Source organism: Bufo gargarizans, chromosome 3 (assembly GCF_014858855.1).
Source record: "Bufo gargarizans isolate SCDJY-AF-19 chromosome 3, ASM1485885v1, whole genome shotgun sequence".
NCBI lineage: Eukaryota > Metazoa > Chordata > Amphibia > Anura > Bufonidae > Bufo > Bufo gargarizans.
Window position 1 is genome coordinate 81,393,399 of NC_058082.1, and position 15,051 is coordinate 81,408,449.

Genomic DNA, 15,051 nt, shown 5'->3' on the forward strand with positions numbered 1-15,051 from the left:
CGGAAGTTAGGTCCTATTCACACGTCAGTGTTCGGTCAGTGATTAACATCAGTGATTATGAGCCAAAACCAGGAGTGGATTCTACCCAGAGATGAGCTATGATTTTATGTTTAGAGTCGTACCTGGTTTTGGCTCACAATTGGTGATGGCAATCTCTGACTGAATACTGAGGCCTCATTCACATTTCCATGTTAGTGTCACGTCCGTGAAAAAAAGCGTACGTGTTTCATCTGTGAAGCTGTCCGTGAAGGATCTGTATTTGGTCCGTGTGTCAGTTTTTACCATCTGTGTGTCATCTGTAATTTACGAACGTTGCTCAGTTGAAAGTTAATTTCCAAAGAATCTCCTATTAGCCTTCAGTGAAAAATGGGCGCACCACGGACACAACATGGATGTGTGTCAGTGATTTTCACTGACCCATACACTTCAATAGGTGTGCTTGGTCCGCATCATGGATCAAAGTAGTGCATGTCCCCGTGATTTTTTTACTAACCCATAGACAGTAAAAAAATACTGAAATGTGAACAGACACATTTAAATCAATGGGTACGTGTGCTGTCCGCAGAAAATGCGACAGCACACGTCAGTGAAAAACGGAAATGTGAACGAGGGAAAAGATTCAGTATTTCAGCTTAGTCATGCAGAATTAGCTATTATATGACTGAGCATAGACAGAGCATGTATTTAAATGAATATAGTTTTAAAGTTTTATTGGATCTATTCCCATAAAACCATATAACAATCTGCTCAGCTCCTCCTGCTCTATAACACGCTGCCTGCGGACTGCACTGCATCTTGTGGTGACTGCATTTATCCGCCTGGTCTGCATTTAAGGCCCCTTGCAGACGAGCGTTCCTCCCACAGCGAGTCCACATCGCAGCACCCGGCCTGAACGCCCATCGCTGCCGGGGGGTTGTTACACAGCATTATATTGATTTATGATGCTATATAACCCCCACAGTTCTGGAATGTACTGGATAACACTGGCATAATGCTGCCAGTTTATCCAATACATTTCAGAACTGTAAGGCCCCTTTCACACGGGCATTGCACCCGCACTGAATACCGACCCATTCATTTCTATGGGGCTGTTCACATGAGCTGTGATTTTCACGCATCACTTGTGCATTGCGTGAAAATCGCAGCATGCTCTATATTCTGCGTTTTTCACGTAACGCAGGCCTCATAGAAGTGAATAGGGTTGCGTGAAAATCGCATAGCATCCACAAGTAAGTGCGGATGCGGTGCGATTTTCACTCACGGTTGCTAGGAACGCGGCTTCTCCTTCTGTCTTGATCTTAGCTCTACAATGTTTTGCACTCGCGCTGAAAAATCGCGGGTGTTCCCGCAACGCACCCGCACCTTTTCCCGCAACGCCCGTCTGAAAGAGGCCTAAGGGTTATATAGCATCATAAATCAGTATAATGCTATGTAACTCCCGGCAGCAATGGGAGGTAAGGTCAGGTGTTTCTGTGATGCAGACTCGCTGTGGGAGGAACTCTCGTCTGCAAGGGGCCAAACTCTGCAGAACAAGCAGAGCAGCTCCTTGGAGATCGTTCAGCTGCAGGAGAGGGGGCCACCTGTAAGCAACATGCAGGCTCCCCATAGAGAAGGCTTAGATGGTATTTTTCCATGGCTGCCTTCTCCATCATTGTTTTTACAGATCAGGAAGTGGCAATGCTGCATCCTGCTCCGGTTCTATCAATCATGTGATCGCCAGTGACTGCGCGAGCTGCTGGGTCTTAGCACACCTAGATCAGCTCTGCAGTGAGGCTCAATAACCTGAACAAAAACAAATACATAAATGAATAAATAAAATGTAATGTTATTATGCCCCCAAAGGTGTTGTATGACATTATGGTAGGCAGAAAAGTGTAAAATAAGATAAATCAACCATAAATTAACATATCCGCCTATATCAAAAGGTGATATAATTTAAAAATGTATTTTAGTTGTGGTTTGTATTTAAAAAATAAATAATAATAACCATGAAAATCAGACATTTTCCCATTCCTTTAAACATTTTCCTGTGCATAAAAAATTCTAAAATAAAAATGAAATAAAAAATAAAGTCCCACATATCACTGAAAAAATTAACCAAACAGAAAAAGTTATGGTTTTTGAGGATGCAGGGGTGTGAGAGAGTGTGTGTGTGTGTTTGTGGGGATGGGTGGGGGAATGGTCTGGTGTTGAACTGGTTAAACAGAATTCAGTTTATTTTGGTAATTTGTGAGGGATTTGGAGAACCAGGAGATGTATTGCACACTAATAGGCTATTTTATTAACCCCAAAAATTATACCTAATTGAAGCAACCCGAGTCCGGATGGTTTCATTCATATTGGGACAGATTTTCTAATTCTATCTAAAATGTACACAGTGTAAAATGAGAGGAAAGATGCGCCAAATTTATCACAGAGGCTCAGGCTGGATGATAAGTTTGGTGCAGGTATAGACACTTTTGGCCTAACTTTACACCACCTATTATTGTCTTGCTTTGCAAAAGATTATTGTGCCAAAAATTTGGCTGGTGCAAAGTGGTGCCTCTCTTTACTGCAAAGCCCTGCCCCTTCCCACTAAGCTATGCCTCTTGGGCAAGGCACAATGGGTTATTTATGGCTTACTTGCTTCATAAATTTGTTTAAAATGAGATGTGCCCAATTGTCCCAAAAATGCCCGAAATTGTGGTCCAAATTAAGCCAGAAATCAGGCAGAGCCACAATGTTAAATGTTTGGGGTGCTGCCCCCATCAGTGTGGAGTAGGATTCTGGCTAATCGGGGGCAATGCCTATGAGACACCTCGAAACAGCTGTCTGTGGATAGATAACTGGCTTAGGCATTTTCCCTTGTCAAGCCTTAAAGGGGTTGTCCCACTTCATAAAATAGGTTTTATCTAATCTATTTACCCCCACACAACATATCTTCCTATCCATGTTATTATCCAAAAGCTACCTTTCATTCAAAAAATCATGTAAAGCGATTCCTTTGTTGTTTTCTGTATCCCATGGATACGGCCTCTTTCGTCCGGCCGCATCGCTGTGCCGCGCCTGCGCACAACAGCTGAACAAGTACTCGGGCCGCCTCTCCATTCCTACAAGTACGCGCACGTCCGCGCATGCGCAAATACAGCAGGCGGGTGCCGGAATCAAATAGCCGGCACCCGACCTCTATGACAGGGAGCGGGACCTTAGGGGTTAACTGCCGCTGATCGCAGCCCCCTATCATAGAGGTCGGGTGCCGGCTATTTCACTCCGGCACCCACCTCCTGCATTTGTATTAACATTGGTGGCACAGTGCGCCCCCCCCCCAGTATAATATACATTGAGTGCGGCCACCCCCCCCCAGTATAATATACATTGAGTGCGGCCACCCCCCCCCCCCAGTATAATATACATTGAGTGCGGCCACCCCCCCCCCAGTATAATATACATTGAGTGCGGCCCCCTCCCAGTATAATAAACATTGGTGGCACAGTGGGAAGTGCCAATGAGGGTTAAAAAAATAAATAAAAAATTAACTCACCTCCTCCAATTGATCGCGTAGATGCCGGTCTCCTGTTCTTTCTTTAGGACCTGTGAAAGGACCTGTGGTGACATCACTGTGGTCATCACATGGTACATCATATGATCCATCACCATGGTAATGGACCATGTGATTAGCTCAGTGACGTCACCACAGGTCCTGAAGCAAGAACAGGAGACCGGCAGCTGCGCGATCAATTGGTGGAGGTGAGTTAATTTTTTATTTTTTTTTAACCCTCATTGGCACTTCCCACTGCGCCACCAATGTTTATTATACTGGGAGGGGGCCGCACTCAATGTATATTATACTGGGGGGGGGTGGCCGCACTCAATGTATATTATACTGGGGGGGGTGGCCGCACTCAATGTATATTATACTGGGGGGGGAGGGGCGCACTCAATGTATATTATACTGGGGGGGGGGGGTGGCCGCACTCAATGTATATTATACTGGGGGGGGGCGCACTCAATGTATATTATACTGGGGGGGGGCGCACTAAATGTATATTATACTGGGGGGGCCGCACTCAATGTTTATTATACGGGGGGGGGGGCGGGACCTCACATACGGCTCCATGTGGATGACTCATCCACATGAACAAGCATGCAAGGACTGAGCTCTCAGGGTGAGTCATGAGGAGGCGTGGCCAGCCTTCACTCAACTACAGGAGCCGAACCAGGAAGTTATCAGGACATCTACTGCTGGTAAGATTAAAAAAGCAAAGTGGGACAACCCCTTTAAGGCTTGTAACAGAGCTGGATCTTGACAAAGGGTCCACTTAATATGATAGATCTGGTGATCTCTGTAATGGTGACAACCTTTGCTTGGTTTTACTTCCCTGGAGGGATATCTGGCTTTCACTGTGTTGAAGACCCAAAACTGGGGCTCCACGGTTATTTTGCATATTACCATTTCCCAGGGAACTTTTCACTTTGGATGTCACGGCTGAGGATGGGGAAAACCCTCAGCCGTGCGATGCCTGACGATGGTAGTCACGACTCGGCCAGGAAGACAGAATTAGGGAGCAGGTCACCTCCTAAAGCTTCCCTAATCTGACCCTAACTCCTAACGGCATGAGCCGACTTTGAAGTTAGGAGGACTCATGCTCTGGAACCTTGGGTCCCTACTAACCCTCCGCAGGTCCCTAAGCTAGGAGCTGGGTAGACTACCTGTTCCTCCTGGACATGGAGAAAGAGGAGCCTAAAATGGCCAAGCTGTAAATAAGGAGAAACCAATACAACTTATGGCAATGGCAGGTACGTGGAAACTAAAACCTCACCTACCTGCCACAGACACACAGCCTGGAACCCATGTACAAGTGCTGTTGTCCACTACAGCAGAAAGGACACAGCACACACCACACATCACACGGGAAACCAGGAAACCATAAGGTGCAATAAACAAGTAACCACATACACATCTACATAACATCAAGCAAGGTATTATTTATGACCAGAAGGGTGGCCCCCACTGGCAGTTGGTATTAGAGACCAGGAGGGCGCCTCCAGCTTACTACAAGGCTGGAGTACCCCTCAGACATCAGGTCTCAACTGAGGCTTTAAAGCCCATGTAGCCACACCCACACTCAGACACACCCAGTGCACACACACTAGGAAGGAATTAACCCTTCTCACACCAGGGAAGGGAAGACAACCACTTAAAGGGGAAAGTGCACACAAAACACGCAACACCCCGTGCACACCGATAAAAGGCACACCTATAAAGAGAGGTTGCCAGGTGCAACCGCATGCACATTGCAGCAAGCTGCCTAGCACAGCTCAGGCTGCTTTGCTGCCACATAAACAATGTTGCCAGAGGCAACCACAGGTGAGGCAACATACTTCAGCCCTCACCTGTGATTGACAAGAAAACTAAGACCGCAGGCAACTGCATGCGGTTCAGGAGTCACGACCATGACCATGGTCATGACATTGGATTGCTGTATTGAGACTCTAAAATGAGGCTCCGCAGTATTTTTTGTAGCTGGTCTCCCCAAGATCTGCTATTGTTTTATAGCAGTGAACGGAGAGGACACTGCTCATGCATGCATGGTATGGGACTTTGAAATATGGTTGAGTCCGAAGTCTTATATTAGTGAATAGGGAATGGTTTATTGGGGGCCCTTCTCTTACAGAGAAGGCCTGCGATGGACCACAACCTAGTGCACATTTTTGTATGGCATGCTGCCCGATTTTGATGCATGGGTGTAGAAAGCACATTCCTTGGGCTTTCATAAAAAGAAAAATTAGTGAATGGAGAAAGGTGCCCATGGATGGCTTGCTCTCCATCCACACTGGGGCCCCATTCTTGAGATAGGAACAGGTCCTAGAGGTGGGAGCCGTACCTACTGGACATTTATGGCATGTCCTATCGATATGCCATAAATGTCCACTGGGCACAACCCTTTTAATTATAGTTTATTTTACTCTTTTACAATCAGACTCACTCATGAAGTATTGCAACAGCCTTCTTCTAACTTCTTAAATCAAATGTGTCTGTACTGGTGACAAACCCCCTTTGATAAATTTGTGTAGTCGAAGCTTTTATCACTACTGGTACTAATGGCTTGCATGTATGCAACTTTTAGGATCATCCAAGCTTTGGAGACAAGTTACATAAAACTCGAGGAATTCCACATATCCTATTCCGATCATTCTTGTATCCCAATAATGGAGGTCACTGCACTTCAACAGATGTGCAGGCATATAGTATTATCACACTCATAGATGCATTATGCATTGTTACCCTCCATCCAGGATGTGACATCTCACAGTACCCTACGGTCAGCATGTGTGTTTTCTTCTGCCGCTCTCTGGGCTCCATGAAGATGTATTGTGTTTGTGACAAGTCTATTACTAGGAGTCCTTATTACTCATATCCTTATAGATGCTGACATTGTATGCCCAACAAAAGCCTCTTTCTGGTGTGAACAATGATTAGATTCTATTAATGAGCGTCCTTTGAATGCTTCTGGATATGTGCATTTGGATGGTTCTTCCGTATGGAGTGGCAGTCCCTGTGATCTCTGGAATTTTAATTTTTTGGGGCGTTAATACATTTTAGTGCAAGCAGGAAAATGACGTAGCTGTTATATTTTTACAGTGAAACACCCAGCTTTATAGGTACAATCTCAGCGTTTCAGAAGGAGAACAAGACAATGCTTCTATTGAGTTCATGTCTTAAAGAGCACCTGTCAGCATGATCAACATTAAACAATCCTTCCGTATTCAAAATTGGTGGCTCTATTGTGGAGAAATCTGCACTTTATTGCATATGATAATTAGGTTTTCGGAGCACTGAGGGGCAGGCCTAGCCTCTCGGAGCACCACTTCAACACATCTTTCCCCCTTAGCCACTCTCCACTCCCCTTGAGTGACAGCACTGGCCATCCTCACTGTCTTTCTGCCTGGCCCTATAAGTCTACACTTCTGCCAGTGGATGCTGAATAAGTGCATGTACAGTCCAGATGAGTGGCAGGTCTAGGCCCTCGGAGCACCACTTAACCACTGTCTTTCCCCCTTAGCCACTCTCCCCCCCCCCCCTTCCTTGTGTGACAGCACCAGCCATCCACAGTGTCTTCCTGCACATCTGCCAGTGGATGTTAAATTAGCACATGCGCAGTCTGGATCTTAGCATTGAGGAAAACCTGCTGAAATCCCAACTGCATTTGAGCTGATTCAGTATTTACCGGGAATCTTTTAGTTATTCAATAAAATGTATCTATATAGTGCCACATGCTGTTTGTTATTTTCCTTATTTCTCTGCCCAGGTCAGTAACATCACTGAAGTGGTTGCACATGCAACTACTTCAGTGATGTTACACTAGAAAGGACACATCCCGTGAGAAAGTACAAGTGTAACGCCCCCGAGTGGCATTACCACTCCTTTTCTTATCAATTGTCTTTTTATTAAATTGTTACATTAACAAGTATCAACAATGTTACAAGACAGTATAGTTTTTGAATTAAACATGTATCTCAATGAATCACACATTAATCCGCTTCCCAGCTAGTAGTGTTGCAACGTTCATAGAGAGTCCGCAAGAAAAGTGAGGAAGAGTTCCTGAGAAAGATGTTGAATCATATCGATGTTAATTTGCGTCTTCAAAGATCTCCTTGGTCTAGGATTGCTGCATTTGTTTCAGTCTATTAGATTTCATGGGAGCGGAGATACGTTGTATGTCAACTGTTTCAATATTCAACAAAGAAAAAAGGCAAATCAAGGAACTTGTAAAACAGCTATTTAGTAATTGTGTGAAGTGTGGTGTTTCTGGGGGGAGTGATGGGATTTAGGGAGGAAGGGGGGGGGGGGGGATTTTGTGAGCCCAAGATCACAATCTATTTACATGTAACCATTTGTGGAGTAGCCTCCTCAGAAGAGAGGGCTAGAAAAGATGTTGATTTGCGGAAGACTCTCCATGGAGTGCAGAGCGACACAAATTTATTGTGTGAGTGCTTAGTCAGTGCAACTAGTTCCTCAAGTCCGTAGATTTGGTCTACTTTACGTAGCCATTGTGGTAATGTGGGGCATGCGGAGGTTCTCCATAGCGGCGGGATATGGAGGAATGAAAGAAGGGACTTACCTTCCACTCTGCGACGCTCCTTATTCCAGACCAAGAAAATTAGGGTGGGGGAAGATATTGTGCTCAAGGAGCAAATGGTCTTGATGCTCTTCAGAACCGAAGTCCAGAATGGCGCTAGTTTAGAGCATGACCACTAGATGTGTAAGTATGTCCCTCTTTCCAAGTTACACCTCCAGAAAATGTCTGGGATGGATGGGTACCAAATATTAGTTTTAACTGGGGTTATGTACCACTGAGATAAGATTTTACACAAGTTTTCTTGCATTTGTACAAATGAAGATGGTCCGTGGGAACATTTATATATAGCTGAAATTGTATCCGGTGATAATTCTATCTCCAAATCTCTTTCCCACAGGCCCAAAAGCACTCGTTTATTCGGAACCTCTCTAGTAAGGAGAAGCGTATACAGTTTCGATAGTACTTTAGTAGGGGCGTTGCTCTAAACTATAAGGGTTTCACATTTTGTTCTAACGAGCCGTTTAAAATATACGAACGGAATGCTGATTTGAGTCAGTTATATTCTAGGAAATTTAGTGGTCACTCTTTCGATGTGTCATTTATGTCGGTTAAAGATTGTATTGCTCCATTTTCCACTATATTTTCCAAAGGGGTGTTTAACGAACATAACTGATCAGGGGGTTTAGTGTACAGCTTTGGTAAGTCTCTTATTGTGGCTAGTGGGGAAGGTGCTGGCATTAGATTTATTGCTTGTACTTTCCATATGTTCATCACTGCTTGGGTCAACTCATTTTTAAAAGTGAATGTGTCTGTGTCAGCAGGTGGTGCTATTAGAAGAGTTTTTAGGGCTATCGCAATGGATGTTTCCTCTAGGGCTATAGGTAATTTGCCTGTCTCCAGTCTGGCCCAATGAATTGTTCTAGAGAGGGACGCTGCCGAGTAGTACAAGAATGGCTCTGGTACACCCTGACCACATAGAGTCTTGGGAAGCGTTAGCGTCTGAAAACTTAATCTGGGGCGTTTGTCTTTCCAGATATATTTTGAAAATAGGAATCTAACTTTTAGGAAATAATTTTTAGGCATTTTAATTGGTAACATCTGGAACAAATAGTTGAATTTAGGCAGGATAAGTCCCTTTAGTAGATTCTTTCTACCTATTCAGGATATAAATGGGGCTGACCATGTTTCTATTTTTTCAAGGGCTTTATGGAGTAGTGGGAGGTAGTTAAGTTTCAATAAGTCTGACCATCGTGCACTAAGTTTGATTCCTAGATAAGTTATATGGCTTTTGGGCCATTTAAATGGGAATTGGCTTTCTAGGGTGTTCTGTAGATCGTGTGGAACACTGATACCTAGTGCTTCCGATTTGTCGAGATTGATTTTGAAGTTGGAGAGGTATCCAAATCCGGCTAACATGTCCAGTACTGCTGGGGGTCCATTTTTTGGGTCAGTTAGGATCAGGAGGAGATCGCTTTATGTTCTGGCGCCTTAACTGTGTATCCTGCTATGGCAGGATGCTGTCTTATGCTTTGAATTAATGTCTCCATCACTAGGAAGAACAGCAAAGGGGATAATGGGCAACGTTGCCGCGTACCATTAAGGATATCGAATGAATTTGATAGTAGACCATTAACACGGGAATCCAGGTGTAAGGGCGGGTGTATAGTTGAGAGATAGCTTCAATAAATGGGGTGGGAATTTGAAATTGTCTAAAATTTTCAGTCATAAAAGTCCAGTCCACCCTGTCAAAGGCTTTTTCTGCGTCCGTTTCCAAAAGGACTAGCGGTGTCTGGGAAATGTAAGCGTGTTGTATAAGGTTCAGGAGTCGGATAGAGTTATCATCCCTGCCCTCTCTACCTTGGACAAAGCCAACTTGCTCCGGGGAGACCAGGCTTGGCAATAAGGGACTTAAGCGCTGCGCTATCAGGCTGGCAACAATATTTAGGTCATTATTTAGCAAGGAAATTGGCCTATAGTTGCTACATAGCTCTGGATCTTTTCCCTCTTTATGTATGAGGGAGATATGTGCTTCTAGCGCTTGTCTTGGCAATGACGAACCCTGCAACACAGCGTTGCAGAAATGTAGGAGGTAGGGTTGGAGAACTTCACGTAGGGATTTATAATACGAGATTGGAAGGCCATCAGGACCCAGGCTCTTTCCCAAAGGGCCCTTTGACAGGATGGACTGGACCTCGCAAAGAGTGAATGGTTTATTAATCCCCCTTTTTTTGGTCCCCTGACAATGTGGGGAGTTGCATGGAAGTTAAGAAATCTCTGATTTCCTCTCGTCTCTTTGCTGTCTGGACAGCAGTGTCATTGGCCCTTAATTGGTATAGGGTTTTGTAGTATTGGCAAAATGCATCTGAAATACCTTTTGCATCTGTGACTCTTGATCCCTCGCGTTGTTTTACTGAGAGTATGTACAGTGCGTGCTTTGTGTTTTTTAATGAGAGACATCATTAATTTGGACTCTTTATCTCCATGTATGAATATTCAATTTTTCCATGACATATACAATTTAGCTGATTGAGTATTTAGGATGGCTCTCAGCTGTTGTCTTTTGGATGTTAAGGTTTGTAAAGTGTCTCTAGAATGAGAGGATTTGTGTATGAGTTCTAGTTGTTGAATCTCACAATACAGGTCCTTCTAAAAAAATTAGCATATTGTGATAAAGTTCATTATTTTCTGTAATGTACTGATAAACATTACACTTTCATATATTTTAGATTCATTACACACCAACTGAAGTAGTTCAAGCCTTTTATTGTTTTAATATTGATGATTTTGGCATACAGCTCATGAAAACCCAAAATTCCTATCTAAAAAAATTAGCATATCATGAAAAGGTTCTCTAAACGAGCTATTAACCTAATCATCTGAATCAACTAATTAACTCTAAACACCTGCAAAAGATTCCTGAGGCTTTTAAAAACTCCCAGCCTGGTTCATTACTCAAAACCGCAATCATGGGTAAGACTGCCGACCTGACTGCTGTCCAGAAGGCCATCATTGACACCCTCAAGCAAGAGGGTAAGACACAGAAAGAAATTTCTGAACGAATAGGCTGTTCCCAGAGTGCTGTATCAAGGCACCTCAGTGGGAAGTCTGTAGGAAGGAAAAAGTGTGGCAGAAAACGCTGCACAACGAGAAGAGGTGACCGGACCCTGAGGAAGATTGTGGAGAAGGACCAATTCCAGACCTTGGGAGACCTGCGGAAGCAGTGGACTGAGTCTGGAGTAGAAATATCCAGAGCCACAGTGTACAGGCGTGTGCAGGAAATGGGCTACAGGTGCCGCATTCCCCAGGTCAAGCCACTTTTGAACCAGAAACAGCGGCAGAAGCGCCTGACCTGGGCTACAGAGAAGCAGCACTGGACTGTTGCTCAGTGGTCCAAAGTGCTTTTTTCGGATGAAAGCAAATTTTGCATGTCATTCGGAAATCAAGGTGCCAGAGTCTGGAGGAAGACTGGGGAGAGGGAAATGCCAAAATGCCTGAAGTCCAGTGTCAAGTACCCACAGTCAGTGATGGTCTGGGGTGCCATGTCAGCTGCTGGTGTTGGTCCACTGTGTTTTATCAAGGGCAGGGTCAATGCAGCTAGCTAGCAGGAGATTTTGGAGCACTTCATGCTTTCATCTGCTGAAAAGCTTTATGGAGATGAAGATTTCATTTTTTAGCACGTCCTGGCACCTGCTCACAGTGCCCAAACCACTGGTAAATGGTTTACTGACCATGGTATTACTGTGCTCAATTGGCCTGCCAACTCTCCTGACCTGAACCCGATAGAGAATCTGTGGGATATTGGGAAGAGAAAGTTGAGAGACGCAAGACCCAACACTCTGGATGAGCTTAAGGCCGCTATCGAAGCATCCTGGGCCTCCATAACACCTCAGCAGTGCCACAGGCTGATTGCCTCCATGCCACGCCGCATTGAAGCAGTCATTTCTGCAAAAGGATTCCCGACCAAGTATTGAGAGCATAACTGAACATAATTATTTGAAGGTTGACTTTTTTTGTATTAAAAACACTTTTCTTTTATTGGTCGGATGAAATATGCTAATTTTTTTAGATAGGAAATTTGGGTTTTCATGAGCTGTATGCCAAAATCATCAATATTAAAACAATAAAAGGCTTGAACTACTTCAGTTGTGTGTAATGAATCTAAAATATATAAAAGTCTAATGTTTATCAGTACATTACAGAAAATAATGAACTTTATCACAATATGCTAATTTTTTTAGAAGGACCTGTATAGGTTCCTTACTGTTTCCTGTCTTGATCTATTAAGGTATTAATTGAGATGAACTCGCCACGAATAACAGCTTTATGCGCTTCCCAAGTCGTGGTGAAGGGTAGTGTTTCGTAGAAAGTAGTATCTCAATATATTTTCTATTCGGTTTTTATATTGGCAGTTGGACTGGAGGGATTCATTTAGTCTCCAAGTTTGTGAGGGTTTAGCGATGTTACCTAGTGATGTGCGAAGCAATAGGATTGAGTGAACCGAGTGAACATTTGGCAATATAGTCGCTTGTTTTACTGCCAAAAGCGCCTGGAGTGGAAGGAATATGTAATCTATTCGTCCGTGAGATTGTTGTTCCGGGGAAAAATGGGTATAGTCCCTGTCTGTGGGATGAATATGTCTCCGGGTGTCAATCAGTTGAGCAGAATGCAAAATTCTATAGATTCGTATTAGCGCTTTTCTTGTCAGCATCGAGCGTCCAGTGGAAGTGTCGATTTGGGAATGTAAGGCTACATTTAAGTCACCTCCTAGGATTAGAGTTCCCTCTATAAAATGTTTGCTTTCTCTCATGGCACGTGCAAGCCAAGTATCCTGATTTCTATTTGGGGCGTATAGGGTCCCTATTGTTATTAATGTATTTGCTATTTTGCCCTTAACGAAAATGTACTGACCCTGCTTATCTAAGAGAGTATCTTGGAGTTGGAAAGGGACGTGTTTGTTCAAAGCAATAGCAACTCCCCTAGACTTCCTGGATTCTGAATAGGAATGGTACCACTGGTTGTAAAAGGATTTATGGAAAGTGGGGCATTTTGATTGGATTAGATACATTTCTTGTAACAATAGGATTTCAGCCTTAAGTGATTTTAGATGAGCTAGTATTTGAGTCATTTTAACAGGGGAATTGAGACCTCTTACATTATATGAGACAAAGGTCACATTTTGTGTTTCAGCGGTCATTCGGGTGTAAAATGATTGAGAATCTAAGCGTTGGGCGTGATCTTGGGTAAGTAATGTCATGTGGGTGTAAAGGATGAAGGTGAAGGAGGTTGTAAAGGTGTGATGTGTACCACCTTTATAGAAACTGGTGGTTGAAATTCGTGTACAGTGGGTATGACCTCACTAACAAATGTGTTGTAGCCAAGTCTAAAACAGAACATAGTAACACAATATGACATAACAAAAGGGGTGCCATCAGGCGCACCCTGAGAACTTAAATAACATTAACTGATTTAAACCTGTGAATCTAAAAAGGTTAGGTATAATACTCATCGGCTAATGGGCAGTCTTTTAGGAGATGTGACGCAGCTTGTCACTCTGGCTTTAGTCGTCTGAGCTGGGACTAGTCTTTTTGGGCTTTCTTTTTGTTTCTTTGATTCTTGGGCTTTTCCACTTGCTCCCATGGCAATAGCACCGGCAAAACTGGTATTTCAATGGCTGAGTGTGCCGTTTCAAGCACTGGAGGTGGGTCCAATTGAATGCTCAGTTCTGTTGCCACTGTTATCACTTTTTCTGAGCTGTGTATCTTTTCCCATTGGCAGAGATGGCGATGCCAAACGGGAACAGCCAGCGGAACATATATTGTTTCTGACGCAAAGTGTCCGTAAAAGGTTTAAACAAACGATGCTTCGCGAGCGTAGAAGGTGCCAGATCTTGAAATATGGTTATTTGGCTATTGTTATAGGCAAAAGAGTCCGGAATTCCAGCTTTGCACAGGATCTCTTCCTTTATGTCAATGTCACGGCTGTTTAAGGGTAACCAGAGCATACACAGTAAGAAGAGCTACTGACCGGACCCAAACTAGGGAAGAGAAAGGGTGACCCATGTCAGACCCTCAACACTCTCCCTATGCTGCTAAAGCACATGCCCGGATCCAAATGGTGGAACGAGGCATGCCCGCGTACCTTAGACTGATGAGCCCTGTAACCCCTACAATAGTGGAAGGGGCACGGCCACCGATGCCCTGCTCAGAATATGGAGGGAACCGTGGCCACCTCAGATCCAGTCAGGAAATCACCAGGTACACAACAAAGTCTGCACACTTAGCTGATGGAGCTGTAGCCGCAGAGAAGACGGATCCAAGGGCCGCTGGCAATATCCGGAGTGCTTGCAGCAGCAGAACACAGGTCCAGAGAACTAGTAGCTTAAGAAGTGAAGATACTCAAGGCAGAGCTACAACTGAAAAGAGAAATATAATCCACGCCCTGCAATAGGAGGAGGGGTGATTTAAAGGCAGGGAAATCAAACGCAGGAGAGACAGCTGGGAGTAAAGACCTCATCACAGGGGCGGAGAAACAGAACAGTGAGAACACCTTCAAACTCTAAGTGACATCATCACAGGGGTGGAGACACAGAGCTGTGAGAACGTCTCAAAGCTCTGGTAGTGACAGTCAAAGTCCAATAGCTTACAGATAATGTCCCTGGGGGGTTCTGTAGGTTTAGGTTTCGGTCTCAGTGCCCTATGTGCTCTCTCTATGACCAGTGACTGTTTATCAGATTATTCTAGAAGGGTTCTTTCTGGTGGCTCTATAATCGGCATTACCACTCCTACGCCCTGTTTCTATCTGTGAATGCTAATATAATGTTATCATGCATTTATTTCCCGGTCCCTAGACACTGTGCATTTATAATAATGTTATGTAATTGTTCATGTGATGTGCCTGGTTCACCAGCATGTGGCAGCAACTATGGCAGAGCTACACTTAGAGGGAATGAAACTCACCATTCCATTCTCCCTTCCTTTCTTGGTTAGAAGTG